This window comes from Octodon degus, unplaced genomic scaffold, assembly GCF_000260255.1.
Source record: "Octodon degus isolate 3935 unplaced genomic scaffold, OctDeg1.0 scaffold00152, whole genome shotgun sequence".
NCBI lineage: Eukaryota > Metazoa > Chordata > Mammalia > Rodentia > Octodontidae > Octodon > Octodon degus.
Genome location: NW_004524728.1, coordinates 3,753,487 through 3,767,234, shown reverse-complemented (window position 1 = coordinate 3,767,234; position 13,748 = coordinate 3,753,487). Strand labels below are relative to the sequence as shown.

The 13,748-nt window shown below is 40.6% G+C and overlaps 1 pseudogene; it reads left to right on the top strand.

Moving 5' to 3' along the window:
• The first annotated feature begins 4,382 nt into the window (after window positions 1–4,382).
• LOC101580419 lies at window positions 4,383–5,202 on the top strand (annotated as a pseudogene).
• The last annotated feature ends 8,546 nt before the right edge of the window (window positions 5,203–13,748 follow it).

Here is a 13,748-nt window from a genome sequence, read left to right as displayed (position 1 = left end):
ATAGTAGTGTTGGGCTCCAGAGAAAACAGCTTGAATGGCTTCCTGTAAAATGTGCTGCTGTGGGACCAGCGAGACAGCTTGGTGGACTAATTGCCTGCTCAGGCAAGTGCAGGGAGCAGGGAGCAGGCACACTGAGCATGACACCTAGAAGTGGTGGCACATGCCTGTAATCCCAGCACTGGCGAGGCTGAAAACAGGAGAAACACTATGAATCTGAGCTGTGTGGTGAGGCCCTGTACCAAATATGTTAAAAAATAAAAGTGTTGCTGTACCCCTTTAAAGGAAATTCAAATGTGCAGGTTGATTCTCCATGGAGCAAATTGAACATAAGGTCATCCTAGAACAACAATAGTAGAACAAATAAAACACCAGTCAATGCCATTAGGATTATGTATTCTCTTGCTGTGAAGTTAATTAGTGTACTTAATGGATACAATCTCACAGTTGAGGAACTTCAATTAAGAGCAAAATCTAAATGAGGAAGAATTTTAGGTAACATTTGCAATGGCTCATAAGATTATAAAAAGAAAGCCTGAGAAACACACTTAATCACATTTTTGTCACTTCTGTTTTTCTTAACAGAATATCAGTTATGACTTTGGCTAGCGCTACACAATATGAGTGAATATTTAGTGCCTGTTACATGCTAATAATGAGCATTTAGCTGAATGCCCTGCAAGCGCAGAGGAGCTTGGGATGCCGCCACATAATGTTGTCTTCTCTGAAGTTAGAAAGTAAGAAGAAAAAAAAGAGAGAGAAGGAAAGAAATTCTTGAACGAGGACATAAATTTAACTCTGTGATTTACTTAACAAAAATCACATATATCTTACAGACATACCCCAAAAATTTCTCTTTGCATAGAGACAGTTTATTGCAGATTGCACAAGAAACAGGGTGATGATAGACATTTTAATAGTGCTGCGTCTCATTTGACTCTTGCAGTCATCTCAGCATGTTCACAATGCTCCCTTAAGCTCTAGATGTTGGCAGTCCTAGACCCCTTACTTAGGGTGAAGCCTGAGAATGCAGGTAAGTAGACTCATGAGGAGTGCAAACCGATCAGCTGGGGAATATCGAACAAAGGAATGTTTGGAACCAAGATAACTGATCTGCCAGATAACCTAGAGCAAGCAAGTCATTAGTCAGGATAACAGGACATAAAGAAGAGAAGCTACATCTTCATATCTTTGTAAAACAACTACATCAGCTCTAATCCGCCTAAGGTTGGATTTCTCTCACGTGACAGAATACCTGTAAGCCATTGTCCTGGGACCTTTCGGAAACATGTAATCCAACCTAAGGTAAAATGATGCACACAATTTAAAATCTAAAAGCAGGGAAACTGGAACATAAAAGTATTCTAGCCAGCTCTTTTCTTATAAACTTTTGTATATAAAGAGAAACCAAGACATTTTAAGTAATAAAATAATGATTGCATAGAAAGCTCTAATGACAAGAGGGTTCTTATACAATTCTCAATACACAAAGCAGAAGTGTTACACATATCCAAAGAAGCAAAGGTTACCCTGTGTAAAATTATGCCATTCTGTGTTTAAGAACCACGAGAATACAACTTTATTTAATATTTAATTACTGCCTTAGAATATAATGCTTACTGCTGATAGTCATATATGAAAACTATGTTTTTAACCAACCACATTAAGAAAAGCAGTTTACCTTTCTTTCTCTTGCAATAAATTTGACTTTTTTTAATCCTGTGATCATTTGTGGACTCTTGTACCTGCAGATCTCATTATGAAGGTGTGCCATCATAGAGCAAGACGTGGGTTACTGTCTTCAGGAAATGGCCTTTTAGATACATGCTGTAAACAAAGTTACCATGTTATAGTCCAAAACAAGTGACATGCCTTCAAGCTCGGGTTCCTTTACAAGTGTTATTTTTCCACTGCAAACATAGCTAAATATATTTGCACTAGTGTATTATTGTATATATTGGCACAAGTGTATTGTTTAGCTAAGAATCAGTACTCACTGAAAAAATTATTTTGTGATCTCCGTGAGTTCAAGACCAGCCTGGGGGCTAGAAAAATGAGCACATGACCAGCCCAAACTACATAAGGAGACACTGTCTCAAAAAACAAAAAACAAAAACAAAAGAAAAAGAAAGAAAGAAAGAAAGAAAGAAAGAAAGAAAGAAAGAAAGAAAGAAGAAAGGAAGAAAGTATGCTGCACTGAAAAAGGTACCTAGAAGTCTTAACAGAACAAGTACAGTATGTACCCCCAAACTTATGTTAAGAACAAAAATCCTGTACAATTGAGCCATTTTGGGAAATGATCTACTTTTTTTTTCTAGAATAATGTGCCACTGTGTAATGGTGCCATTTCCTAATGGGCCATCTGATGCTTTCATTTGTACAATAGAGTTAATCATTTCATTGTTCTCCTGGGATTATAGAATTAATGGAGAAAAATGTGCTATGTATTTGAGTTATTATCGGACATTAAAGTTCTTAGTCTGAGAAAACACCCCATCCTACTCAGAGGCCCATGGCCTGGAATGTACAACGAATGATCTGTGCTCTCCATTAGCTGAGATATGAGACTGAGGGTATAGTTATTTTTTCTGCTTACAGTTGTAATTTTATGTTTGAGGAGAATGCAAACAATCAGGTGACACATTTTACTTCACTATAAAAATAGAATTACAGGTCCCTAAAAATCAATGGCTGCCAATCAAAGCCTAGACAATGGGTGTTGTGCATGAATAATTGAAAATTGATTTGTTAACTGCAGAAGTGAAGTTAGCCTTGCAGAGAGACACATTGTCAATTGCCAGCAATTTACTATGTTTCTGAAAACCACAGGTAGCAATTTACAGAAAAGATTAGGCCAGTTACTGTACATGTATGACATTTTCTTGATTTAAGATGTCAATCTGGAAAGCTATAAACTGACAACTGGAGTTGGGAATGGGGTTATAAAGTTTATGAGGAACTGCTTTTTCCAACAAATGTCTATATTTCAGCTCTGGAAGACCTCCAAAGTCACACTCCTGCTGAGGCTAAGCACGGAGCATGAACTGAGCACTACCTCAGCAATGCAATGCCCTCACTCCCAGGAGCCAGGAAGCTCTGCTTGAATTCCCTCAGAGCATGGATGATGAGCTTCTGTTTCTTAGAACTGATGTTATTAAAAAGAAAACAATGTGCATTCTACTCAGTCCTGCACAACTCTGGTGAATGGAATTATTTTAATCCAGCATCACAATGCCTATCATTTTAATTACTTTATGAAAGAATGTGGTATGAATTAAACAGAATATTGCACTGACTGTCCAGAACTAATTGCCACAGCCAAAACTCACTGAGCAATGCTAACACTAATAGGTAAGAGATTAAAGAAAACCAAGTGAATTCCATAGACTCGAAGTATCTCCTTCAAAATAGGTATGGAGCTGGTTTCCACCTGTGTCCACAGATTCTTTGATATCCACCCCCAGAGAAGAAACTTACTGTCCTTCATTCACTGCTGCTGAACTTGGTGAGCAATGTCCAACGAATAGAGCAGGAAAGAGGGTACATGGTAGCTTTACCCTGAATGAAGGAGTCAAGGTTAGTTAATCTCGCTGAGATTAAACCAGACTGGTATCGTTTACCTTTGGTATGAAGAGATAAATAGGGAATTCCACCTATGGTATGTTCTTCCCAGAAGTTTATTTATCCTACTCTGATCATGAGGAAATATCTGAAAAATTCAAAATAAAGACATACTACACAATACTTATCTAATTGTTACGGTTTATACCCCAAATGCCCCCCCAATCTAATATGACTAGACGTAGAGCTTTAGAAAGGTGATAGGATAATTGGCGTGCTACACGTAGCAGTGCATTGATTCATTGATGAGTTCATAGATAAATTCACAGGTAGCAGGTGGGCCCGCCTGAAAGGCACATATCCCAGGACTGGGAGTGGAGGGCTCACCTTCCTCCTTGACACTTCCTGCTTCCTGGCTGGCATGAATAAGCAGCTGCTCTCAGCAGGCCTGCCTACCCAGCCATTTCTGACTCAGAGTCAGCTATACACTAAATTCTCTAAAACTGTGAGCCAAAATAAATTGCCCCTCTTATGGGGCTTGAATAGTGTGTAACGAAGATAAGAAAATGACCAACATGGAATTATTCTTCAAATTTTCTATGTCAAGTTAATAAAAACTAAAGACAAAGAAGTCTCATAGATTGGAGATGTTACTAACTGTATAAGTGATTTACTATGCTGGGTTAGATTCTAGAACAAAAGAAAAAAGAAAAAATCATAAATTGGAAAATTAGTTAAATACAGATAGTGTGGACTTTCGGTCTCTGCGGCAGCCAGGCTGAACTAGCAGCCACCTCCTCCCCACTCTCCTTGTCGGCTCTCCTGCAGCGCCACCATGAGGGAACAGGCCATCTCCTTCGCCAAGGACTTGCTGGCGGGGGAGGGGGGCATCGCCACCGCCATCTCCAAGACTGCTATGGCCCGGATCGAGCGGGTCAAGCTGCCACTGCAGGTCCAGCATGCCAGCAAGCAGATCTCAGCCGAGAAGCAGTACAAGGACCTTGTGAACTGCATCGTATGCATCCCCAAGGAGCAGGGCATGCTGTCCTTGTGGCAGCGCAACCTAGCCAACGTCGTCCGCTACATCCCCCACGCAAGCCCTCAACTTCACCTTCAAGGACAAATACAAGCAGATCTTCCTGGGGGGCATGGACAAGCGCACGCAGATCTGAAGGTACTTCACCAGCCACCTGGCCTCCGCGGCCGCGGCCGAGACCACCTCGCTGTGCTTCGTACCCTCTGGACTTCGCGCGGACCCGGCTGGCCTCCAACGTGGGCAGGTCAGATGCGGAGCATGAGTTCAAGGGCCTGGGAGACTGCCTGGTGAAGATCACCAAGTGTGACGGTAGCCGCAGGCCCTACCAGGGCTTCAACGTGTCTGTTCAGGGCATTATCATCTACCGGACCACCTATTTCGGCATCCAGGACACCACCAAGGGCATGCCACCAGACCCCAAGAACACACACATCCTGGTCAGCTGGATGATCGCGCAGAGCATCGCGGCCGTGGCCAGCATGGTGTCCTATCCCTTTGACACAGTGGGTGGGATGATAAGGCAGTCGGGGCACAAAGGAGCCTACATCATGTACACCATAACCATCAACTGCTGATGCAAGATCCTCAAGGAGGAAGGCAGCAAAGCTCTCTTCGAGAGCACCTGGTTCAACGCGCTGCGTAGCATGAGCAGGGCTTTGTGCTGGGGCTGTAGGACAGCTCCAGTTCATCTAGGCCCCGCCCACCCCAAGCCCCGCCCCAGGCCGACTCACATTCCAGCTCCGCCCACTGGGGCCTGGCCCCAGCCAAAAGCCCCGCCCCCTCCCTCTGGTGAGGTGGGGCAGGCCCGGGAGAGGGGTTGCGGTCACCCCACCCGGCTGGGAGAGCCATTCCAGGCTTGACGCCCCGCAGGGGGGTTCCCGCGTCCCCAGGGTCCACGCAAGGCTGCCCCGGCAGACCAGAGTCCAGCGCTTGGGCCCCGCCTTGCCACTATGTATTTATTTAAGCCCAGGAATCACAGCTCCATTTGTACTTCACGCCAGACCCCTTGCCTTGGGCAGCCAGCCACGCTCGCAGTCCCTATCAGGCATGGTGCAGACCAATAAAATGGGCATAGGCACACAGGAAGAGAAAAAAAATGCAGAAAGTGTGCAGCTTAGTAGAATTCCATCGATGCTAACTTTTGAAATTTGGATTATTGAACCATAACTATGAAAACTGTTAATATTGGATGAAACTGGGTAAAGAATATATGGGAATCCTGTGTATGCTTTTTGTAATCTCTATGAAAATTAAATTGATTTTTGTTCACAAAATGTGAAAAAAGGAAAGAAAGAAAGACAGACAGACAATGGTCAGTGGATATTGTATGTTGATTTGAGTCCCCAAAAAAGATATACTAAAATCCTAACCCCTAGTACATCAGAATAGACCTTGTTTGGTCCTTGCTGTTGTAATCAGCTGAGATGAAGACATGCTGGCCTAGGGTAAACTACCTGGGTGTCTGAGAAGCTGTAGACATGAGGGATGAATGCCATGTGACTTTGGAGAAATGCAGCGCAGTGTCTGAAAGTCACAAGCCAAGAATTTCCAGCTCCCGTAATCAGGAATACTTGTGTCTGTCTCTTTCTAGTCACTTCTTTGGTACCAAAATCTGTCTTAGTCACTTTTTCGTAACTGTGACAAAAAAAAAAAAAAAAAATATCCAGGCCAAAAATTTAAAGGAGAAAAGCTTTATTTTGATTCATGTTGTCAGTCCAAGTTCAGCTGGTTTCTAGGCAGGTGTGGTCTTATGAAGAAAAGGTGCTCATGTAATGGTGTTCAGGCACTAGGGAGAGAAGCGACGCAGATACCCCCCCACACACCTCCTGCGACCCACCTCTACCAGGCTCCGCCTCCCACCGCACAGCACTTTCAGTTATGAGCCGTGAGTGGGTTTGTCCATGCATGAGCACCGCAGCCCATGACCACGCTGCCTTCCAGAAGCTCTGCATTTGAAAGCTTGAAGTTTTGGGGGCTTTCTAATTCTAAGCTATAACACAAGAATGGTTTGTGCTTGGCTCATTTCACCAGATCAAAGCCCTCCTGACCCCTTGGTTCTGACCTTGTAGTCTGCCCAACAGTTGCTTTCTGTTGTTTTAAGCTGCCCTGTTTATGACAAGATTTTAAAATCTAGTAAACTTCTATTCATATTTTATTAAGATGTGCTATTTTAATCTCTCTGTAATTGACACTTAAATTAGAAGCAAAGTGTATTTGTCTTCAATTTTAAAAATATACATAAGCTACATTTCCAGTAAAAATGATAAATTTTAATATGTGCTGGAAGATGGTGATTACCTGAAAATTAATGAGACAAAGATTGTATAATTCAAAAGCAATGAGGTACAGTCTGTGGTGATTTTTCTATGCTGTAAGGAAAAATGCAACCTTTGTATATAATTCTAAATTTATTCTCCAGAGTTTATCCTGCTTTATTAAACTCTTCAATTTTTCTTTGGAAACTCAAGCATTAAAAACCAAGATTTTTTTTATTGCAATCCATACTCTGAGTTACATATGCCAAGAATCATCATTTAAAATGCAAGTTGAAATTTTCTTTTGCATATGAGAGATGAAGCAACAGGTGCTCTGGTTTAGAAATAAAATAAACATGTAGTGTGATGCTTCCGTCTTCTGTCTTGAAGGTCAGTTCTGATGAGTGGTTTCCCTTACACTTTTCTTCCACATTTTCTCTCAAAAGAGATGAGAATGAAGAATGTTTAATAAATTGCCTTCTTATCTCTGATCATAGAGTTCAAGAGTAAAACATACAATGTTAGAATTTGATGATAGAAGCCAAACACTGAAGTGTTTATCTTCCCTAGAAATTGTAAGTAGACCACTGCCCTCACTTTGTTCAGGATATTATTTGTTGTTGCTGCTGAAGATAATAATTCTTTATTTAAAACAAATCATCAGAGTTGGCATTAAACTACAACAGTACAAAACACATTCTACACACATGCAAATAGGCAAAACAAAAACACAAGATGCATATGAACTGACTAGAGACTCGTAGTCTCTCTTAGACACTTATTCAAAACACAAATTCACCTCTGAACTATCAACTCTCATTTCTGTATTTTTTTGTTCCATTGATTCTATCATAACAGAATTCCATGGGCCAGGGAGATGGCTCTGTGGAATAAGCACTTCCCTGGCAAGCACAAGGGTCTGAGTTCAATCCCCAGTTCTGCAAAATAAATAAATAAATAAATAAATAAATAAATAAATGACAGAATTCCAGTGATAATTATTATTCTTCTCAAGTTACAGAAGTCAGTCTCAACAGTGGTTTGGAATAGCAATTAGCAATATCATTTAATCTTTCCAAATAAGTTTAATGACATAATATCAAACAACTTCATTATTAGCTAATCTTAGATTTCCATTATGTTAAACATTTCATCCCCTAAAAATAAAAACTATGTATTTGAAAAGTATCACAGACAGAAACATATCCTAAATTCTTTATATAAAACATGATTTTATGACTTTGGGGATTAGTTGACTAACTTGTAGTTTTACTGTTTCTTCTTTCATTAAAAATTGAATGGCCTTGCAGCTGTGCACCCTGTCTCAGCCACTTGTCTATGGCTCTGCTTTTTATGTTCTTAGCCAGTGCTGATCCTAAGCCATAAAAGATACAATCCTGGATGCCAGAGTGCCAAATGCTGCAAGCTGGAGTTCCAGAAAATGCAACTCCCACAAAAAAAAAAAAAAAAAAAAAGAATAAAAGAGTGGAATTTTGGTGAAGGGATTAGCCAAGAAATATGGCAGCAACAAACACTTCTGTTTAAAGATTCATAATTTCTCTGCATTCATGTTTCTTCTGCAAGATGAAATTTCAGGATCTTTTTAGACTAAAAAAGCCAGCAAGGCTACTGACTGACTGGAGAACAAGCGAGCACACAGCAGGCTACGGAGACCTACTACTATTGCTGTTGATCATGCATTATAGCTGCCAAGTCTGTGGTCTGTATGGAACACAGGGAACAGATTCTTGTGCACAAAGAACAATGACAAATGGCACAGAGGATGGGACAGTGTCGTGGAGAATGCTTATGTCTGTATACATAAAAAATGAAAGCTTTTTCAAACAAAGCAACACCATATAGAAAGTAAATGTGAAAATACTCTTTGAGGAGAACTATTTCCAAAAAATAAATAAATAAATAAGTTAGTCATTGCAAGGTAAAACTTCGAAATATAATTCATGATCACAATGTTGGGCAGTTCTTACAGACTGTCACTATGCAAGTTCCCATAATCTATCCTTGTAATATACTTTTCATATGTCAACTTTTCCTTTTGTAGTTTTTCTTTTGGTTTGGTTTGGTTTTTACAAATTGCTATGTTATGGATTTCATCTCTGTAATATTTGTGATAACAAGTTTATAGATTGTTAGGCTTTCAGAAAATTATAATGCATTTCATGCATTTTTTATATATTTAACTTCACAGAAGGGTAATATCACGACATTAGCGCTGTGCGTAAGCATCATGTGCATATATAAGCACACTGGCACGCCTTCAGGATGAAGACATATCCTCTTTGTGTTCTGCATTGGTGACAGAAATTTCTAAGGTCTCAGCTCTTTGGGTAACTTTCTGTGTGTTAATGACCTGCTGAGGTTTTCTTTTGTTAATCTCCATTGTATTTCAGAAAACCTCAGTTATGAAGTTGGGCACACACAATTACCAACGACAATGGTATGCGCTTATACCTTTCACTTTTGGACCTATTTTTTCTGGGGTTTTTTTTGTTTGTTTGTTTTGTTTTGTTTTTTGCTGAACCAGGGATTGAACTCAGGAACCTGTGCTTGCCAAGCAAGCGCTTATTGACCTATTTTTTATGAATATCTTTTCTTTTGCTTATAGATGTTATGAGCGTGACACTGTCATTAGTATACCTGCATGTGCAGGCTTACAAAAATGTACACTGTTATTGTTTATTTTATTTTGTGAGGCAGCCCACGCAGTGTTCTGCCATGTCATTTCTTTCTCAAATAAAATTCTTGATATAGGTATAAATAAACACCTTTAAAGAATTTTCAGTTTTATTTTTACAGAATTATGTTTTCAGGATTTTGATCCACTGAGGTTCCAACACTCAGGTTTATGGTATACAGACGTGTTATTTTGGGATTTGGGCCCCAAACTATTTCAGTTACCATCTGTCCACCATAGCTAAGAAATACTGAATGGAAAATTGCAGACATAACCAATTCATCAATTTTAGTTTTCCTCAGATGTGAATCATTCCTTTGTCCAGCACACCCACAAGAGAAATGTTATCTGCTGGCCAGTCACTTGCTAGTCATCTCAGTTATGATGATTACGATAATGCCTCACTGTTTGCTTTCACATAACACTTATTTTTCTTAACAATGACCCTAAAGCACTGCAGTAGTGATTCAAAGGAGCCACCAGCAGCATAAGATATGGAAAGACAGATTAGCACTGGTACAGTGAGGCAGTGCTGCAGGATTTACAGGAAACAAGCAGAGACATATTCACTGCTGTGCACAGGGGCCTTGGAACGATTCCTCCACAGTTTAGAGAGGTCTTGGACCTGAGAAGTTGGTTTATTTAGGGATAGCCTGGGCCTCTTTCACGCCTAATTAATTTCTAACATTCTAAATCTTCTCAAGCAGTGCTTCTCACAAGGCTACTGGAGCCATACACCTGCCGATGCATCCCTTGTCTGACTTCCCTACATGTACCGGTCTTACCTGGAGGTCAACACAGTGGCGCTGTGCTCTGGTGGAGGGGGCTCACTGCTTGTCTTCCCAGTGGTGGCTCCATTGGATAGACTCAGTGCCCTATTTATCTTAGCAATCCCGGGGCATCAAGTGATTAGCACAGAAAAGACATCAAATAAAGTCACAATCACATCTTCAAATGATACGACACACCCATGAGGTTGCAGATAGACAAATGCAAAAAACCCAAGCCCAGTACCACAAAACACACCACTCGGTATGTGCTGGAAAGCCTGCAGTGTTTCCCAGGGGTTGAGACGTCCTGATTCAAGTGCCTTTTTTCAGGGCACACTCCTTTCTAGACTTAGCTTCCCTTTTCCTGAAAACAAAGCCTTATAAACTTTGTAAAGATAAACATTTCTTCAATGGTTTTCATATCTTCTACTTGCACTCATATATGTAATATAATGCAGTATCTTAATATATTTTTCCTTATTAAATTTCTATTAACTCTTCAAACACACTAACACTCTCCAAAGATACATTTTTGGAAATGCTGAAGCTAGGTACAAAAGAACCACAATTTCCTTTATCACATGAATTTTAAAGTACTTTATTGTTTCAGTGCTGTGGACTGTGCAAGTACATCCTAGTACATGGGAAGAGGGGTGTGAGGAGGCAGATACTGACATGAATTCAGCATGACACACTGAAGTTAGCAATAAGACTCAAATAGCCTTGAAGGGTTTTGGATAATGAAATAAACTCACACCCAACTGCTATGCAACTGTCACTGGAATTTAATTATGGTGGGGCCCTCTCAGGGTTTTCTACCCCACAGGAATGTTTCATCTCTCAAATGCTGCAGTGGAGGATCCTGGGACCCCAGCAGAAGGGTCCTCGGCTACACCATCAGAGCACAGCAGCTGGGAGAGATTTTTTAAATTCTGGAGGCTCAGGACCTGAAATTCCAAATTCCATCTCATCACTCTTTAGCCCAACAGTGAGTGCGTGGCTCAGCAAGTTTGCCCACCTCTCTGTGCTTCAGTTTCTACTTCTTTAAAACTTTGTCCTAGCTTCACAGGTTTGCTTTGGGCATTGTTTGAAGGATAAAGATAATTGTATGATACATCTTTTCATTATTTTACAATTTTTTAAAATTAATAATAAAATTATTTCAAGAATATATATATGTGTATATATATATATTTTCTGTGTTCTTTTTTTTTTTATTATTTTTGTGTTTTTTTTTTCTTTTTTCCTCTTATTATTTTAGAGATAGGACCTCCCTAATAAGCCATAGACACCCTGTGGTGTGAGCCTCATAGCTATATTTGGCTTTCATTTTTAGTTTTTTTAATTGGCACATGTAGTACTGTTATGGTTTGTGTCTAATTGTTCCTCCAAAGCCTCATGCAGTCATGGGCTGGCTTCTGGATTCTGTGATTGATTTATTCCAGGATAACAGGTGTGAGTGCTGTGGGGAAGGGAGAGAGGCTAGCAAGTGCGTCACTGTGGCCCCTCCCTTTGTGCCTGGTCTTTGTCATCACTGACATGAAAGGTTGCTTGCTCTCTTCCATGTACCACTCTGCCTTGGAGCCAGCTGAGTGTGGACTGAAACCTCCACTAACTGTAAGCTAAATAAACCCCTCCTTCCTTCATTTTGGTTGTCAGATATTTGTCCCAGCAATGAGAGAAGAGTGACTGAAACAAGCACACAATGACTATATGTATTGTGCTAGTTGGCACACTTACATGACATTTCTCAGATATTTTTAGCCCTCCCCTTCTCCTCTTCCCTGTATTTGTTGGATCCTTCTCCACATATTTCATACATGTTTGTTGTACATGATGACCACATTCCTCACAGGGGCTTGGTACATGTAGACAGCACACTTCATATTTACCCCATTTCCCTCTCTTATCTCCAGCTTCCCTCCATCTCCTGGTAAATCTCACAGTTTAGATGACTGTTTCACATAAAGAGTCAAAACTAGATCTAAGTTCTAACTTTTCTCTGTAGTCTCATATTTCTTGCAACAGATAAAATAGTAGGCCTTGGGTTTGTCCTTTGTCATCAACGAAATCAGCCTGAGTGCTGTGTCATCTCCACCTTCATTGAGGCCCATCTGCCCTCTGCTTTTGGGCAGCTTAAATAAGCCTTGAGTTCTCCAAGAAGAGAAAATATATCCCTTTCCTCTTGACCCAAGGACATTCATGTGGTAAGTGGACAATACACAGCTGTTAGATACATGATTGAATGAATGGAGGACAATAATTTTCTTTCCAATTGGAAATGGTAATGACAGTAGAAACTCATAATCAGGAGGAAATTCATATAGAAATTCATAATCAGGAGGAAAAATATCATTAATTAAGTGTCAGACTCATATGATTTCTAATCTTTTCAATAGCCCCATAGTGTAGTGTCACTGGTGTGCAGTGGAACAGGTGCTGCAGATAACAGAGGAATACTGAGCTAGAGGCCAGCCTGATGCTGAGCAGGACCTTCCCACTGCCTCTGGGAGCAGAGCCGCAGAAGAACTTGTTTTAGAGCCCCACTGCCAAACTCCCTGCACCAGGGCTGTCTTTCTTTTCAGCAACGTGCCTGGAAGCAGATGTGCCTGACCTAAAACAGAAGCTTTGAAGGGAACACAGGCAGGAACCCCACCTGGTAGAAACAGCACCAGGCCTGAGCCAATCTGGAAGTGAGAGAAGGGGAGCGTTCATGAGAAGTTCGTGTCTCTCACAGATAACCACCTCAAGTGCATATTAATCTCTGTCTCTTAGTGTCAGAAACCAGGCCAAGTGATACAGGACAGGTGTGGTAAAGATTCATTTTTGGAGTTGGTAGTGTCATTCTTTTTCTCATAAAATAACAAAACTAGGTACATTAGGTGATATCTATATCTATATCTATCTATCTATCTATCTATCTATCTATCTATCTATCTATACCAAAGTGAAGCATTTAGGAAGTAACACAGTTTTTCTCTGTGTTTTTATTTGTTCTCTAAGATGGAAACTGTTGGTTCTTGTGGAGGACACAAGAGAAACATTTGAGAAGGGAGAGAAAGGTAGGAAGGAACATGGCTAGGCCAGTGTTGCCTTGTGATAAAACACCTTTCATGCAAAAGAGGGAAGAAGGAATGAGGAGGAAGAGGAAGAAATAAGGAAGAGGATGAGAAGAGGGAGAAGCATGAAAAGATGGAGAAAAAAACACAAGCAAGAACTGAAGGGCCACTGTAATGGACTACAAGAGCACAGCAAAGACATTAAAGGGGAGAAAGGAAGTGAGGAAGAAAGAGGAAGGAGAGACTTGTTTGTTCTACACAGAAAGCTCAGCTCTGGGCAGCTAAACGAAAGCTCAAAACTAAGACACAGACAAGTCTGACTAGTGAGAAATTTTGATTCCGTCTCAAAAGTGGGAATCTCTCTCTCTCTCTCTC